Here is a 16211-nt window from a genome sequence, read left to right on the forward strand (position 1 = left end):
CCCATCCTTAGGAGAGTTCCAAAAATCACCTCATCAACAAACTCAGATGTGATTGAAAGGAGTTTGCTATGAATATCAAAACACCTGTACCGCTCTTATCGCTTTGGAAATTTCAAGGGTTTTAGGAGCTCTGTGCCAGAAACGGGACAAAGACTAAATATGTATTTCTTATCATAAATCACAACATGGCTGAGATCATCCCAGGCCCTGTGCTCTTCCTGAGTGTTCTCTGACTGGCCTACGGACTGACTCCACAGAGAGGATTGGGGCAGGGTCCTCATTTCTGTAGTGAGGCTGCCCCCAGACACGATGAGCTGTCTTCAGCAGTTACCTCCTACACACACCACCATCTGCTTCTGCACATGGACTTCTCAGATCCCTCCCCACCCCTGGGCTCCTTCTTTCCTCCTTCCGACCCCTCCGTCAGATATCATCATCCAACAGGGCTAAATGAAAACCCGTGGCTGTTCTTGCCAAGCTCGTAATTTGTCTCACAATCAAACCAATATTCCTTGAATACGTATTCAACATCGATCTGGAGGATGAAAGCAAGCCACATCCCACTGAACCCACCTTATTCAGAAGTCAGTTTAGGGATCAACTATTTTTATTTGAGCGTTTCTTTAAGCAGTTGGGGGTTGGGAGAGTTTAATCTTCCACTGCAAATCAAACATCCTTTTAGCTACATAAGTACTCTCTCCGAGTAGAAAGGTAAAATGTCTCAGTCTTAATAGCTAGCCTTAGTTGCTGTCCAGATGGTCCACCTTATTCGAACCCTGCTTAGTTGCAGAGAACTTGATCTCAGCCAGCTGTTAACCTAGGAGCACCAAGTTAACCAGTTCACTCTTGGGTGTGAATGGCTGGCTGCCAACTTAGGGCAATGAAGTCTCATGTGAGTTTGTACATTCAAATGGGTTTGAAATGGCCTGGGGTACTTTGTAGTCAAGTGTCCCCAAGTGAGGCAGGATGTCACTGAGTGTATTCTGGGTTAATTCAAATGCAGGGCTTCATCAAACCTGTCTTATTGCCCTGTAAGTGCCATGGTAGATCACGAGAACATCATGAGTCTGAGGAATGAAATGAGTTTTTCCTGAACAAACTTTAGCAATTTTATGAACAAATAGAGAAGGCTGGTGGATATATTATCACTGTTGTGTACAATTAAAAAAAAAAAAAAAGGCCACACCTGTTTGAAAATTTCCCAATTTGGTGCATCAAGTTTGCATGCCAAGAAAAGTTATTAAAGGAGCAAAATATTCACCGTGCCTGTCAACTCTGTGAATCCTGAGAGCCTTCTCCTGCAGATCATTTTTTAAAGGTTATTTTTTCAACCTGAAAATTCTTTAGACATATATATGCGGTATGAAAAAGGAATTAGGAAAGCTTTTAAATTAAAAGAAATAAAACGACAGGTTTTTCCTCTAGCCATATAAAATAGTTATGGATAGAGATAAAGAGATGGATATTTTTTCATAATACTTTATTAGAGGTTTTGGAACTCTAGAAATTTTAAAGTCAGACTGGTGAATAATTTAGCACTGATTCACGTAGACTCAGAGTGGGTAGGGTTGGGCTGGCATCCAGTCCAGCCTCTTGGAGGGGCGGAGCACAGTAATGTACTTTTATGACCAACTACGTTATGAGATGCATTTCAGGAATATTTTATGAGAAGCCAAAACCTTGGTGCCCAGTTTCTCCGGCTTTTCCTGAGACAGCAGGAAACCCAGGGGAGCTCGCCCTCTTGACCACCTCTTTGCAAAGAGACTATCCCTCAGGTTGTTGTTGCAGTGACAGAGTCTCAGATCCCCGGGAATATGCAGTCACAAGTGAAAGCCTCAAACTGGCCATTGCAATGATGGATGGTAAAAGGTTCACAGAAAATGGTACCTTTACTGATGGTGTCTTGGATGTTGTCTCTCTCCCGCACGTTCTTTGATCCTAATGCCCAAAGAGACGTGGCCTCTGAGCAGTTGTGATGATATGGCTGCCTGAAACAGGAACAAGAGAGGGAAGAAATGTGTTTATGGTTTCAGAATAAGGAAACTTGATTTCCCTTTCCATCTCAGCTGCCACATCTCCATTTTAATAAACTTGGAGGAGTGACATGGATTTCTAAGGAAAACTGTTATTTATTGTTACTGTTTCCTCTCCTGAGACTTCCATTTATTTCATTACTTTTCTCTTATTCATTCAATCGCTTTGCAATGACGTGGTAAATATTTAAGGTAAGATTTCTACAGAAGGATTATAAATCCACGTATGTGTTTTATGTAGCAAATCTATTCTGAGATCTTTGAAGGTGGCTGGGGTTCCATGCTGAGATGAGCTGATTATGACAAATGCTTGTCACTTCTTCCATGAAGCCTATCATTCCCACTAAACTGAAGCCCCTCTTACATTCATCCTATCCATGGCTCTCAGTGCCTTCCTGTGTCACAGAAGTCACCACCATGTAAGCCTCTTCATTTGTGCTGTTCTCACTGTGGACTCTCAACTCCTCAAGGGCAGATTCTCTGACCCAAGCACATTGCCAGCACAGAAAAGCTCCATAAATACTTTTTGAGAAAATGAATGCATTACAAAGAATAATTTTCTCAGGTTAGAGACACTAGCCATGGCAGCAGTGACATCTCTTGCAAGAGGGGAGCTTCTGTGTCAGCAATGTGTCAGTCTCTTTAAACACAGCTCCTCTGCAAAACTCGGACCCTACACAATTCCCATGGATCATCCCATATTCCATAGCCCAGAGATAATGCCTTCCAAGGTTTGCTTCCCGCAAACCCTTCTGAGCCTTCTCCAAAGTGGACACTGAGCCACATGGACCTCGTTTACAGGCGTCTAAAGAGGCTACTTAAAAATCAAGTAGCGCCAAGGGAGAAAAGAGCAGACCTTTGGCTAAGGTGTAGGCTTGCTCATCTAAGCTGTTTCTGAATAAATTAACCTGCCCTGGAGGACCCCGTGGAGCCTGGGAATTGGAGGAAAGATCATTTAGTTCTGGAAAGGCAAATCGATTTCATCTCTGGGGAATACTCCAGAATATCAGCAGGGCAGTGGCTGCCTGGAGAACCAGGCTAGGAAGGATTCTGCAGCTGCGTCATTGGGAAGGAGGGTGGTTTTCACGGGGTTTGCCAATGCCCATGGTGGGGGAGTGTTGGATGTGATATGAATACCAGGTCCTTTCCTTCTCTAAATCTAATCTGGAGGCTGCTTACCAAATGAAAACTTTGCAGATCTTTTGGACAGTATAATTTGGACAGCAACCGCCCCAAATTTGTAGCTATGTTACTGTCAGTTAACTCTGATATTAGAAAATTTCTGCTTCCATGGAATTAAAACACTCCCTCTCTTTATTGTTTCCACCCCACTGACCCTTTTATTTTTCATCTCATCTTCGAGGTGGTGACTGCATTCTTGGGAAGAATACAATCTCTTTAGAACCAACAAAGTCAAAAGTCATCAAAAGTGTTAGTGAAATCTCCTGTTTAATTCATTCAACACTGACACCTTCAATTCAGCATGCTATTTTATTATTATTTCTCCAACTAGATATAGGCTCAGTCAGTCATTCATTCAACTCACATAAGTTTGTTCATTGTATTTTAAAAATCTTTCTTACTCCTGAAATTATGAAAGTGATAATTGCTCATTGTAATAAGTGAATCTATAGGAAGATGTATCCAGAAAAAGCTAATAATTTCCCTCCAGCCTCAGCCCCTTGCTGTAATGTTTTAATAGACTAGTATGTGTCTTTCCACACTGTCATAAGTCCAGTTCCCAGGAAACAGCCTGAGACAGATTAAGCACCCTGAAGGCTTCCTGGGACAACTCTTATGGGGAGTATAGGAAGCAACATTGGCTGGAGGGGCCTCTGGAGCTGTCCTGCATTGAGAAGAGTTAGGCCTTGGGGCCTCACAAGTCTTTGGAGGTGGGCTGTCCCCGGGGAGAGGGTGAGCACAACCTTGGGCAAAGCAGCTCCCTTTGGCTGAGGGTGAAGCCCAGAGGGGAACTCAGCTGGGATTGATGGCAGCTAAGGCTCCCAGCAGCTGGGGGATGAGTGTATCAGCTGGGTGCTGCCAGGCAGCACCCACCAAATATATCCTCCCTCACACTAATTTACACCCAATTATGCATATACCTACAGACATAGGGATATATTTGTTTATAGTTTTTAACTAAAATACTCTGCAACTTGTTTTGACTTAACCTAAAAACATCATTATCTTCCCCCAAATTTATTTATGCACACACATGTGAACCTTTACACAAAGATCAGAGTCTATATCTAGGCTTTTTTTAGTGCAGTGTTTTTTTTCTTCTCGGTTGCTTTCCTCTCTCTACCTTCTCTCCTTCCTGTGCTGTCCATATTACAGGCTGACAGCATGGGATTGTAGACTTTTGTACTTTCCTTCATGTACAGATAACCACATATACACATATGTGACTACGGACAGATGCACTGATTTAGTGTTTTGGTCATTGGCAGCAACTATTTATTTATTAAGCGCCTTCCGAATGCCCAGGCCGGCACCAGGCAATGAAGATACAAGAAGAGGACACAGCCTCTACCCACAAGGAGATCCTGCCTGTGGAGGCCAGAGATCTGGAACTGGCAGTTATGATAGGGATAAAGTAGGATAATTAAGTAGTCAGTATAAAAATCCCACGAGGGGATTAAAGACAGAAAGGGAATTTTGAGGGATTTGAGGAGACTCTTGTAAGCTAATGACCACTCGAGAAAAGAATCCAGTAACCTAGCAACGAGCTACTCTACCTCAAAGGAAGACCAGGGGCATCTAATCACCAGACACACTCAAGCCACAAGCCCAATAGTTAGAACAGAAAACGATAGATATGGGGTCTGAATCTTTTTACCTGAAGTCAGAGAGTTAAGAGTCCTTGAAGAGTAGCATCTCAGCATTTAGCCAAGACATAAATATAGGGGAAAGGGGAAAAACTAGGTGAAAGGGTACCTTATACGTGGATGAATGACCATATTTTAATGTATGTTACCACCTTTTGCTAATATGCATATGATTTAAATAGTGCCATGACAGTTCCAGTTAAACCATATAGGGTCAAAGGAGGAACTAATGATATAAGCCTTGATATTTACCCAAAATAGAGGGAGAAGGTGGTCTTCTCTCCTCCACACTTGTTCTTGATTATAAAAATGTAGCCCTCTTGGTTCTTGGGCTGCTATATTCCTTTGCCAGCCCACTGTATCTCTCATAAGCATCCTATACTAATAAGCTCACTCTTGGCCTGTCACTTTGCCTCACGCTGAATTCTTTCTGCAATGAGACAAAAGAACCTGAGCTTCAGTAAGTCCTGACACCAGTTGAGCAGGTTCAATTAAAAGACAATGGGTTCAAGTCTCCTAAGTCAGGGATCGTGGGTTCAAGTCCTACTTGGAGGTGGGGTGGATTCAAGTCCAGCATGTGGATTTGAGTGCCAACCTGAGTTTTGGCTGGGTTCAAGTCCTGCCCAAGTAGGACTGCAATTTCTGTTATAACGGAGGGGAGTTCACTTACAGAGGCATGCACCAAACACATGGTGCTATTTATTTATTTTTTTATTTTGTTGTCTTTTTAGGGCCAAACCCATGGCATATGACGGTTCCCAGGCTAGGGGTTGAATCGGAGCTGTTGCCGCTGGACTACACCACAGCCTCCTCAATGCTAGATCCGAGCCGCGTCTTTGACCTACACCACAGCTCACGGCAACACCAGATCCTTAACCCACTGAGCAAGGCCAGGGATCGAACCCGCAACTTCATGGTTCCTAGTCGGGTTCGTTTCCACTGCGCCATGACAGCAATTCCCCACAGTGCTATTCAGAGCATTAAAACTGGAAGCTGGGGCTCTTATGTTCTAGTCCTGGGCTCTTTTCCATTTAACTAGGGTTTTAAAAGAAAAGGGGGGGGGAGTTCCCATTGTGGCTCAGCAGGTTAAGAACCCAACATAGCGTGCATGAGAATGTGGCCTTGCTCAGTGGGTTAAGGATCCAGTATTGCCGCAAGCCGCAGCATAGGTCCCAGATGTGTCTGGGATCTGGTGTTGTTGTGGCTGTGGCGTAGGCCGGGAGCTACAGCTCCAGTTTGACCCCTAGCCTGGAACTTCCGTATGCCGTAAGTGCAGCCATGAAAAAGAAAGAAAGAAAAAAAGGTTTCAAACTGTGGACTGAGTAAGAGCCACCCTGAATTCAAGCCAGTATGTGCCAATCTTCCTGAAATCATGAGCGCGTTTATTAGGGGAGCTTGTAGCGAACCTACCATACTGGCCCTTGTGATAGAATATGCACGACCTCACTAATAGATCCATTTAATTTGATTCACAAGCCTTACAACCCTGAATAGATCACACAAAGGCCTTATCTTGGAGTAGATTTTCATATAATTAGTGACGAGGCAAAGAATTCTTATAATGCAAGTAGACGCTGGCGTGTCGCGTGTTGCCGTGTGGGCCCCTATTCCTCTGGTCACAAGTTGCAAAGGCAAATCTGTGAGCAGAGATAAATGTCCAGCGCAGAGTTCATGCTCCAAGTCTTTTTAGCTTACATACTTCTAGGAGGGGCCAGGGACGGGGACGTGGAACCACAGGGGATGCACTCAAGATAAAAGAGCATGGCGACCTGGCACCCCAGCAACTTTGCAAAACCGCATGTTCTCCCTGCCCCTTCCCTTAATCCACCCCTTGCCTGAACTTTCCCTCTTAGTGCCCAATATTTCTTTCACAGCCGTGTTCTAGGGGTCACCTTGTAAAAGCTCATATTCAAAAAAGAAAACAACCATTTTTCCTACAAAGCATGTCCAGAAAACGTGCTTTCTATTTTCTTTCCTCATCAAATGTTGATCCCTCATCTACTGGTTGTGAGTTCAGGAAGACGAGGGCCGGGCTTCGACTCTGTCATGTGGGCTCCAGCCCCTGATTGTGCAGACGGGATTGGAGGGCCTGGCAGACCAGAGAGTGCAGCTAGAAGGCCCTGTTGACCCTACTCACTGATTTTCTCCAAAGCCGCATGCTGCTTCCCCTTTGCCAAGGTGAAGCATGGGCAGAAGTAAGATACCTCTAGGCTTTAGATATAGCATCCAAAACCTGCAGAGGTTTCAGACTTCACAGCAAGTCCATTTTGATATTGAGCACAAACGTGGATGGTTTTGGTTTGTTTACTGCAAATTGCTGGCGATGGTTCAGGGATAGCCATGTGATTGCAAGGCTGCTGATCAGCTCTAGACAGAACTACCCAATAGGCTGAAGCACTGTCGGTTCATATTTTTTCTTAATTCTCACAGCAGTCAGTTGCTGAAAATGGATCAGATGGGGAATGGCCAACAAATTATACTTAGTCATTTTAATGAGAAAATGGGAAATTTAGGCACCTATTGGTGGTACGACCCATATCCAGCTCCTGAATGCACACAGTCTCCTAATAGAATGGACCTAGAATGATTATTATTTGGGGCTCCTACCTTCAGGCATACAAATGTGAGTGTTTCCTGGAAGGATTTCTTTGACCTATTGTTATTGCACTTGCAAGGGAAGTGAAAAGTTCATGAATGCTCAATTCATTACCTATTGCTGCATAACACATTACCCCCAAACTCAGAGGCTAAAAACAATACCTATTTATTATTTCTTGGTTTCTGTGGGTTAGGAGTTCAGAAGTGGTTTGTCTGGGTGGTCCTGGTCCAGAATGTCCCACAAAGCTTCCTTTAGGATGTTAACGGGGTTGTCGTCATCTGAAGACTTGTTAGGGTTGGAGGATCTGATTCTAAGATGACCCACTTAGGTGATCCGGTCATTGCAGGAGGCCTTCCCTACATGGCCTCTGTTGGGCTGCTTGAGTGTCTTCAAGCATGGCAGCTGGCTTCCCCCAGAGTGAGCCATCTGAGAGAGAGCCAGGTGGAAGCTACAGTGTCTTTGAGGACCTGTCTTAGTGCATTTCTGCAATATCCTATTGGTTACACAGATTAGCCTTACTTAATGTGGGAGGAGACAACACAAGAGTAAGAATCCTAGACAGCAAGGATTAATTGTGGGGAAATTTTGAAGGTTAGCTAATGCCTGTTCACCTTAGTAATAGTAAAGGCCTAGATGAAAACATTTGTTTCTTTCTTCTTCTTCTTCTTCTTCTTTTTTTTTTTTTTTTTTGTCTTTTTAGGGCCACACCCATGACATATGGAGATTCCTAGGCTAGGGGTCGAAATGGAGCTGTAGCCACCAGCCTACACCACAGCCACAGCAATGCCAGATCTGAGCTGCATCTGCGACTTACACCACAGCTCACGTCAATGCTGGATCCTTAACCCACTGAGGGAGGCCAGGGATCAAACCTGCATCCTCATGGATGCTAGTCAGATTCATTTCCCCCGAGCCATGACAGGAACTCCCATTTCTGTTTCTTGTATCTCCATGGGACAACAAATGAAAAAGCATGAAATCGGGCTTAAATTCTAGCTCCTATCAGCTACACGCTTTTGGAAAAGATATGTATCCACTCCCTCTAAGAATTCCGTTTCTAATCTGTAAAATGGAGATAATAATATTCCCTTACAGGACTGCTGTGGGTATTAGGATTACCTTAGATAATATGTGTAAAAGGCTTAGCTGTGTGTGGCAAAAGGTAGGAACACAAAACTTGTTCCTTCCTCTCCCTTTCCAACTCAGAGTCAGCCTCTCCCCAGCTGGCCACCTTCTGCCCTTGGCTTTCAGACCAAAAGAGAGGCTCAACCTTGGCCGCTGTGGTTTCTTTTTCCCTGAGGAAGATTTGCTGAGGCTTCATAAAGTCAGAATGTATGAGAGCCACTGCAGTTCTTTCATATCTCAATTAGCAATTAATTAAGTTGAGGTGCGGGTGCCTGGGATATCTGACAGACAGGCTCAATAATTATCTTCTATCATTATTACTAATGGAAAATATGGCCAGGGTGGTTCAAGATTTCCCAGAATCTCAGGTTTAATTGAATGACCCAGTGGAGAATCAAAACGAACAGGCTGCCCTTTCCACATTGTTTTATTAAAAAACATTTTGAAATTTGGCAGTGCCTTGCTCTCAGGAGCTTTTGCTGGCCTGTTATCTTGGGCTGTGGTCTTTAACTAGCCTTAGCGAAAGCAGGGTGTGCCGACTCAGGGGTTGCAGGGTCCCCTCAGGAAAGCACACAATCGCATTTTGAAGACAATGTCAGCAGCATTTCAGTAAGAACCCCCTTCTCCCTATGGAAGGTCTCTGGAGGTCAGAAAAGGACCCTGGTCCAAGGTCTGAGCTGCAGAAGAGAAGGGAGGTGCTTTTCCCCATGTTGCTGTAATGACATTGGCCCAAGTGTCCCAGAAGTTCCATCCACAAGGGACAGCAAGACCCTAATTTGGTGATGCTTTCACAACCTCATGGTCATACAGGAGGGTTGGCATGTCGGGGGTCCAGGAAACGGGCCACTGCTTGGAGGGCTCGTGGGGTTAGGTCTTTGGGCGATCTTGGGGAAAGTAAGCTAGGGACTGGCCTCCTCTGTGTTCTGATTCACAGGGCGTTGATTCCCAGGGTCTAGACAAGCCATTCCAAGCCTTCGGTCTTCTAGAGTTAACTTGGAACAGCTAGACATATACAAACGATCCTTTCACCCCAGAGAGAGTTGTACAGTACGGCCGCAAGGGATCATCTGGGGCAACATAAAGGTCCTTCTCTGGCCGGACACATGGGTTTGTATAGATTGTATAATACCTCTTAGATTCAGTGCTGCCTCATTATCATGATTTCTAAATGGGCCATCTCAGTGAGCCCTCACACTCTGCCTGCACGTGTCAGGGATCTGATCTGAACATCTGGCACATTTGAGCAGAGTCATTTGGTATCCCTCACCAAGTAGGTAATTTCCATTGTAATTCACGATTCTGACTTGAGATAATTCATCAGGTCTAATGAGAGATCTGAGATCAGTGTAAGAGCTCCTATGAGTGGTGCTGGAAGGTTCTGGCATGTCCTCCGGGGTGCAGGGTCACCCCGATCTGTTTCTTGACACTTTGCTCTGTCTATAGATGGCTGTGCTGCAAAGATCCAGGACTCCTTTGCTATCATTGGGCTTCATATAGTTTCTGGCCTACATTCGTGCTACTTTGGCTTGGTTCTTTACTGACCATTCTCTGTGCCTTGATGGCCTCTGGGTGGAACTGCAATCTAATCACCCTGGTGGGGCGGATTCAGTGCATGAAAATGGATTAGCAATGAGTTCTGTGTCTTCAAAGTAAAACTACTACACCGAGTGTTAGCACAGATGCTCTCTTGGTCATTACTTTTTTTTTTTTTTTTTTGCGTTTTAGGGCCTCATGTGTGGCATATGGAAGTTCCAGGCTAGGGGTCAAATTGTAGCTGCAGCTGCTGGCCTACACCACAGCCACAGCAACATAGGATCTGACCCTTGTCTGTGACCTACATCACAGCTCACAGCAATGTTGGATCCTTAACCCAGGGATTGAACCCTCATCCTCATGGATACTAGTCAGGTTTGTTACCACTGAGCCTCCTGGTCATATTTTTACTTATTTATTTTTGGTCATATTTTTAAATGTCCTCTGCTTTTTTCCACTTAATCTATGTTTCTTAACTTTTCAGCTATGTTTACATTTTGCTTTAGGTATGAGAAAATAAATGTGATTTTTTTAAATTTAGAAAGTATGGTTATAACTTATTTTATCAAATGTTGCAGCAATGGTTCTTAGCTTGGGGTCCACAGAGAGTCCATGCAACTTAGATGGAAAAATATTACATCTTTCTTTTCACCAACTGTAACAGAAATTTAGCAATTCCTCTCATTTTGAACATGGGCAACGAGTCACAGCACTATTAGCAGTAGCTATAATTCTGTCACCAATAGAAATCAGGGATATTTTTATATCTCATTACAGTTGTTGCAGATATGTTGAAATATTGTTTAAGCTTATTACTACTTCAAAATTACAGTAGTTATTCAACTTGCCAGCAGATCTTGTTATTTACTGTGTTAATAAAGATGCACATATATTACTATATGGCAAATTTAGTTGTTTTAGTATTTCGATGACTGCATTTCAATAAAAATGCAGGTTCCTCTGTAATCCTATATATTTTATTTTCTACATTTAGACCATTATTCCGAGAAGGAATTCAGAGGCTGACAAAAAGGTCTATGACATTAAAAAAAAAAAAAAAAAAAAAAGGTTCATTAGCTCAGGCTTAGAAGCAGAACAAGGGAACTGGAGTGCATGTAGACCGCCATGGTCCAGGCCCTGGGCTTCCTGTGTGTCGTCGTCCTGTCAAAGCCTCCCCTAAAAGCCTACAGGCAAAGTACTGCTATTACCCCCATTTCACAGTCAGGAAAATGAGGCGCAGGAGGTGAAATAACTCAGCTCCTAAGTGGCCAAGGCAGGCAGGATGCCTATGACTGCCTTTGTCCTGCCTTAAGTGCCCCAGATGGGTCCCTAATGAATGTGCTACCTCATGTGTTTGTGTATTCCCAAGCCAGGTGGAAACTGGTTGCCTGGGAGTTTGGTAGGGTGTGTCTGAACTTCCTAACTAGAGTGCAAATGCATCAAGGGCAGGGTCAGGGTCATTTTCCTTTATTTTTTCCCTCCAGAGCCCCCAAAGTCATGGAATTAAAGAATTATATTTCAAACACTAGGTTGATTGATTAGCAAATATTATGGAATTTGGGGCATTGAAGGCATGCCCCCTACCCCCGACCCCTGGGAGCTATGGCATGTGTTTGGCCAATCTGGCCATTCTTGTCCTGGGGTCCCCTCCCTAGCATCCACTCCGCCTCTTCCCAGCTCCATTCTTCCATTCCTACCTCTTGGTCCAGAGTCTCTCTGCATCTAAAGGGAGTGAGACATTCTGGTGGTCAGAGCGTGACAGAGACAAATGCTTCATTACCCAGAGGCCGTGGGTGGACAGTCCTCAAGTGATCACCAAACTCAGGAGGGCGCCCCTTGGAGAACACTTAACTGGGACCTAATTACATTTGCTGGACATCAATCACCAGGGCAATTTCCTGCCTTAAGACATGTGCTCTCCGCGAGAGAAGCCAAAAATGAGGCCGAAAAAGGAAAGAGAAGGCTTTGGATCGAAGGCCAGCCCTGGCCCTTTCTTCACCTGATACACAGCCCCGCCTTGCCAGGGTGTGGACAGAGGCCAATGTTTCTTCTCTTCTCTAAATGGCTCCTGTGGGGCGGTAATTGGCGAAGCTGATGCTGGGCCGGTAAAGGCCTGACCCTCTGGGCCAGAGGCTGAGTGTATTTTTTCTGACACCCTCTCAGGCCCTCCTCAAAGATGGCCGATTGCCCCTCAAAGGACCTGACCCAGAGGGCACATCTTCACAAGTGGCCCAGGAATCCCGGTCTTCTCTGAACACGTTCAATTTTAATTTGCTCGATATCATCATCTCCCTTGGATCTGCCATTAAGGGGGATCAGTGGCTGGAATGATAAAAGGTCAGCTTCCCAGGCTTTTGATGAAGGGCTCTCCTCCGGGTCTGTTTGGCTATGAGCCAACCCCCAGCTGCTTCCCCATCAGCTGACAGGTGCACAGAGGGCACAGACTTGCACTATAAGCAGAAAACACAGACAGCACCTGAGTTCCTCTCCCTGGGCAGGGGCTTGGTCAGGCATCGCTGTAGACAAGGACCTGCTTCTAGGACCTGTGAGCAGGGCTGGGCAACAGGTGGGGAGGCTACCCAGTCAAACAGGAAATGGATGAAACCAAGGGTCCAGTGTAGATCCATGAAGACACTGTTGTCATTTTGAATGGGATCATTGTTTTGGGGGGTGGAGGGTGTGGTGCTTAAACTGTCCAAGGTCACAATCTGGAAAAGTAGAATATTTAGGAAATCTGTGCCTGAGCAAAATGCAGAAGGCAGCATGAGAGGTCAAGAGCTCAATTCATGTAGGAACTGCCCAGGAAGTCAGGTACAAGGCCAGAACAATGCAAATGGGACCCACAGGCCACCCCAGGGTTGGGGTGTCCAAACTTGCTCTGCTCAGATGCTGACCCTGTGGGAAATGGGAAGAGGGGATAGCAGACTTAGACAGAGAGAGTGACCACCTGCCATGCAACTACAAAGCCATTGTCCCTTGTAGCTTGAGCAGAATCTGATCCATAGCATGACCTGTGCAGGTAGGAGAGTTTAAGCCAGTGGATAGGAGCATTGATGGTGCACTGACATGAGGGAGTCCCTGGAAAATGAGGGTTTCTTTTCTTTAATTGGCATCTGAGTCTTCAAAACGTAAATGTCTATCCTGGTCTAGACAAAGATCGCTGTCTAGTTCTGTGCTTTTCAGAGTATGCTCCTGCCATTTTGGGTGAGTTGATCCTTCTTTGGGGAAGACCGTCCATGGTACTGCGGGGATTCACCCTGGGCCTCCATTGCCCTTGTCGTGGCACGCCCTTCCCAGCTTGGTGACCACCAAACACACATTTCCAAATGCTCCCCCCAACACACACATACCTAGGGGGGAGGCAGGCTCACCTCTGGTTAATCCAGCTTCTCCTGGCCAACTGGGAAGTTACTGAGCTTCCAGATGTTGGGTTTCTACTCAAGAACCTGAGGCAGATTCTTGGGATGCTCCACAAATTTCAGCCTCATCAGAGCTGGCCTGTTCCCAGTGGTGGCGTTTCAGGGCAAAGCCCATTTGCATGGGCCAAGAAGAAAGCATGCTTTCAGCATTCTCACTTACTAACATCTATGTTTGAACTGACATTATGAGATCTTTGAAGGCACAAAGAGTGACTTTTTTTCATCTTATCTCCCCAGGGAAGTCCAGAGGAATATGACAGTCTAGCTTTGAAAAGGCCAGAGGGATACTCCCAAACAGGATCCCACTCAGCTTTTTCCCATTGCACTCCTCTGCTTGTGCCCCGCCCCAGGAAAAGAAACAAAAAAATTCCTGATCATTTATTATCTGCCAGAATTTTAAAAAGTCACTGAATAAGAAATGGTTCCTCCCCTGAAAGAAGCCCACAGTCCATGCGGGAGACACACTCACGCGTGTAGAGAGATATTTCTGTGTGGTTTCTTGTGTCCAGAGTCTAATGAGGCCTGAGCAAATCCCCAGGCACCCCGAGCATGGAGTCCGATGAGGCTCACAGCCGAGAAGAATCAGTGAAGATGGAAATGCTAGGGCTCAGAAATGGGAAACACTGCCCCTTTCCAGAAAGAGAGAACCCATTGTACGGAAACCTGGTGGCTCCTAAATCTGTCCTTGAGATTCATTTCCTCAGAGTGAGGTTGAAGACAAACATAGTGTCTCTCCAATTTGCATCACTGAAACCTCACAGTTCTCTCAGAATGTGTCAGAACCAAGAAGGCCAAGCCATAGGCGGGCCAGTCGCTCATGCGTGTGACTAGCAGGTCTTCGTCAAACCCTCCAAGTCCCTGTTTCCAAAACTCAGTTTCTATCAATAGATTGATACTCTGATGCTACTCTTTGCCCTTCCCAGAGACATTAGCATTTAATTTATTTATTTGTGTTTGTCTTTTTAGGGTCGCACTCACAGTCTGTAGAGGTTCCCAGGTTAGGGGTCGAATCGGAGCTGTAGCTGCCAGCCTATGCCACAGCCACAGCCACAGCCATGCAGGATCCTAGCTTTGACTTTGACCTGCATCACAGCTCAGAGCAACACCAGATTCTTAACCCACTGAGTGAGGCCAGGGATTTGAACCCTCATCCTCACAGATACTAGTTGGGTTTGTTACTGCTGAGCCATAATGGGAATTCCCATTAGCATTTTAAATGAAAGTATAAGTCACTCACACTATAGCATGAATTAATCCCATCAGCTATTGGTCTAGGATACCAAGAGAGAAGAGGGACTTAAGGATTGCCATAGAGGACCTCAAAAGGATAACGGAACTATGGTAAGGCTATCAAAAGAAGAGACAGAGAAGACAAGTGAAATCTATCTCAAACTTTCTGTGCTTTGACAAAAAGGACAGCAAAAGAGGTACAGCTGGTGAACAGGTCTCATATAGAGGGGGAAGGGAACTGGAAAACTGGCTTTTGTTTTTTGGTTTTGTAGTCATACTATATTATTACCGTGGCAATGTCCTCATCACCTAGTCCTTCCTCTCTTCACACTGACAAGGTACCACTCTGATAACAGAGGCTCCCCCCAACCTCCCTGCCTTCAGTAGGTGTGGAAGAAATCTCAGGCTGTCTCCACCTCTCCCTGCAGCCAAGCATAGGGGTCACCCTCCTGAGGAATCACTGATTACATCCCTGCACAAAATGAATCAGAAAGGTAACCTTCTAGAATCATTCAGCTCCAGGGGTTGACTCAAATCTATGAATGGTGATGCCAGACTCCCAGGAGGGCCAGAAATACCAGAACCTGGGGGAAGGAAGGAAACGATTTTCAATTTCTTTCATTGGTCAACATTGCTGTAAAATTACCCAAAGCAGGTCCTGGTGCCCTCAAGAGAGCCGATGGCTGAGGAAAGAGCCTGGCCCTTAGCCCTGTTTGCTGGAGCAGCTGTTCCTGCCTGTGGACAGCCCCAGACTGCAGCCAGAGTGTTTAGTCTCTTTAGGGGGCAAGCAAGGGCCCCAGTCCAGCCCAGAAAGCATAAAACTAGAAGTTTATCTTTGGCACCTTTCCCCTTTTACTGCACCTTTGTTCTGGTCCAGCATTCACTTCAAGTCCACCGCTTCTCCCCATTCCCGGAGCTACTCACTTTGATTAGGGTCCTAGCATCTCTTGCCTGCCCCAGCTCCTCCCTCCCTCCTCCTCCCCCTATCCCTCCTCCTCCTATTTCTTCTCCTCATTGGGCTTCCTGCCTTCATTTTCAGCCTCCTTCCAATCCACTCTCCATTCCGCTCTCAGGAAATTTCTAAAGTAAATCCACTCAGGGTATCTCCCTTCTCAAACCTCTCAGAGATTCAGATGTGCCCACAGTGTTTCATGATCCAATCCTGCTTCCCTCCCTGACCTCTGCTCTTACTGCCACCCTTTCCTACCCGCTCTCTTTCCTCCAACCAGGCTCCACTACTTGCATCTCCCAGCTCTCAAGCTCTCACTCTCTGGGCCTTTGTATCTATTGTTCCATCTGCCCAGAAACTTCTGCCTGGTTAATATTTATTCTCTAGGATCACCTCCTCCAGGAAGACCTCCTAATACTCCAGGGCTGGTTTAAGTAACATTCTCTCTATCGCCTCTCCTTATACCACAAGCTCTCATAATAACCTTTCCAAGGT

The 16211-nt window shown here is 45.4% G+C and overlaps 1 long non-coding RNA gene across 1 annotated transcript in view; it reads right to left on the reverse strand.

Moving 5' to 3' along the window:
• Positions 1–1471: 1471 nt before the first annotated feature.
• LOC125111200 (uncharacterized) overlaps positions 1472–16211 on the reverse strand; it is a 235193-nt gene continuing 220453 nt past the window's right edge. The window contains exon 3 of the long non-coding RNA XR_007130842.1: positions 1472–1988. This is a non-coding gene — a long non-coding RNA (uncharacterized LOC125111200). The remainder of the gene's footprint in view (positions 1989–16211) is intronic.

The sequence above is a fragment of the Phacochoerus africanus genome, chromosome 11, assembly GCF_016906955.1.
Source record: "Phacochoerus africanus isolate WHEZ1 chromosome 11, ROS_Pafr_v1, whole genome shotgun sequence".
In the NCBI taxonomy this organism is placed as follows: domain Eukaryota; kingdom Metazoa; phylum Chordata; class Mammalia; order Artiodactyla; family Suidae; genus Phacochoerus; species Phacochoerus africanus.